The following is a 2,611-nucleotide window of genomic DNA, read 5'->3' as shown; positions in this document are numbered from 1 at the left end:
CAAGATCTATCCATATTCCAGCATATATCAGAATTTCATTTCTTTTTATGACTCAATAGTCTCCCATTAAATGTATGTATATTGCTAGATCATATGGTAATTCTATGTTTAATTTCTTAGGAACCCACAAACCACAGTGGCTGCCCCATTTTACATTCCCAATAGCAATGTACAAGGATTCCAATTTCTTCACATCTTTGCCAACACTTGTTATTTCCTATTTTTGTGATAGTAGCTATCCTAATGGGTGTGAAGCAGTATCTCATTTTGGTTCTGATTTGCATTTCCCTAATGACTTGTCATTTTGAGCATCTTTTCATGTGCTTATTTGCCATTCGTATCTTCTTTTTAGAGAAATGGCTATTTCTCTAAAAGAGCCCATTTAAAAAATCAGGTTTGGGGCTGGCCCGTGGCTCACTCGGGAGAGTGTGGTGCTGATAACACCAAGGCCACGGGTTCGGATCCCATATAGGGATGACCGGTTTGCTCACTGGGTGAGCGTGGTGCTGACAACACCAAGTCAAGGGTTAAGATCCCCTTACCGGTCATCTTTTTTAAAAAAAAAATCAGGTTTGGTCATTGTTGTGGAAAGAACAAATATTTTAAAAAAATCTATATTTCCAATATTGTTGCTTTCTCCTGACAATTTACCCTATTTGTCAGTTTCCCCTTTCCGCCTGTGATTTCCTTCTGTCATACAACAAACTTCCATAGACTGGGTGATTTATGAGCACCGGAAATTTATTTTTTACAGTTGTGGAGGCTGGGAAGTCCAAGATTTGGTGTTGGTGAAGGCTTGCTCTCTGCTTTAGAATGGCACCTTGTCATTGTGTCCTCAATGGTGGAAGGAGCTAACAGCTCTCTTGAACCTCTTTTATAAAGGTACTAATCCCATTCGTGAAGCCTCTGCTCTCATGGCTTAATCACCTCCTAAATGCCCCACCTCTTAATACTGTCACACTGATGGTTAAATTTCAACATATAAATTTTGGGGGACACATTCCGGCCATAGCACTTGTGTTGATGCTGCACTTCCATTCATATCCTACGTATAACTGTTCCCATGGAAGGTCCCTTGATTAGAGTCATGCAGAGGTGTCCCTGCCTTCTTGTTTTCATTCTCCATACCTTGTTAATTCCAGGTGACTATTATAATTCAAGTTTTCAACTTTTACGATGACAAGACATTTCCTATGTAAGATAATCCTGAATCATTTTTCACCCTTGATGTTAAATTTACAGTCAACTTGATGCCTCTAGAATTCATGTATATGATCACTCTTTTCATTTTGTCTTTATCCTATTCCCTCTTAACCAGTTGTGTGTTGGTTAAAGGGGCATAGAACCCAGATGAATGGCCACAGGAGAAACAGATTTCCATTTTGTTTTGTTTATTCATTTGTATTTGATTACAGTCATCCTAGTAGATATGAAATGGTAGCTCAATATAGTTTTGATTTGCATTTCCATAATAACTAATGATGTTGAACATCTTTTCACATGCTTATTTGTATATCTTCTTTTGAAAAATGTCTATTTTAATCTGTTGTCCATTTTTAAATTGGGTTTGTTTTCTCTTTCTTTTTGAGTTGCAAGCGTTCCTTACATATTCTGAATACAGGTCCTTATATGATATACAACTTGCAAATATCTTCTGCCATTCTGTGGATTATCTTTTTACTTTCATGATGGTGTCCTTTGAAGCATAACAGTTTTTAATCATGATGAAGTCCAAGTTATTTAGTTTTTCTTTTGTTACTTGTGCTTTTGGTGTCGTAGCTAAGGAACCATTGCCTAAATCAAGCTCATGAAAACTTATTCCTATGTTTTCTTCTAAGAGTTTTATAGTAATAGGTCTTACATTTAGGTCTATGATTCATTGTGACTTAATTTTTGTATATGGTGTGAGATTGGGGTGAGACTTTTTAAAAAAGTTTCTATAAAACAACAAGTTTTTCATTACATCTGAGCAGTATACTTCCTTCCTTCATTTTAGCTCATTTTACTTCAGTAGAGATTTATTCATTCATGTATTTATTCAACAAGTATTCAGTGAGCAAGTGCTTTGTGCCAGGCTCAAGCACGGAATACAAAGGGGAATGAGAAGTAGTCTCTATTTCCAATGAGCTAAAAGTGCAGGAGGAAAAAAGAGAAGGAAATCAACAACTACATGTGCAGCAATAGGACGTGTACTTAATCCAGTTTGAGGAGGTCAGGAAAATGTTTCTCTGGAAAAATAATGATTGACTTAAGCACTGAAGAATGAGGTAAAATATATCGAGTGGACAAGTGTGGTGAGAGAGGGGTGACATTCCAGGTGGGGTGAAAGTACACGTAAGGAAAGTTATGGAAGGACCGGCCCGGTGGTGCACTGCTACAGTGCGCCGCTTGGGAGTGCGGCGGCGCTCCCGCTGAGGGTTCGGATCCCACATACAGACCGGCTGCTCACTGGCTGAGCGAGGTGCAGACACAACACCAAGGGTTGCAATCCCGTTGCCGGTCCTGGTCCGGTAAGGGTGTGACACTGAGGGTTGCGATCCGTTGCCAGTCACGAAAAAAGACAAAAAGGAAAAAAAAAAAAAAAAAAAAAAAAAAAAGTTTTGGAGCCCAG

The sequence above is a fragment of the Galeopterus variegatus genome, unplaced genomic scaffold (assembly GCF_000696425.1).
Source record: "Galeopterus variegatus unplaced genomic scaffold, G_variegatus-3.0.2 Scaffold78, whole genome shotgun sequence".
Lineage (NCBI taxonomy): Eukaryota > Metazoa > Chordata > Mammalia > Dermoptera > Cynocephalidae > Galeopterus > Galeopterus variegatus.
This window is presented reverse-complemented; position numbering follows the sequence as displayed.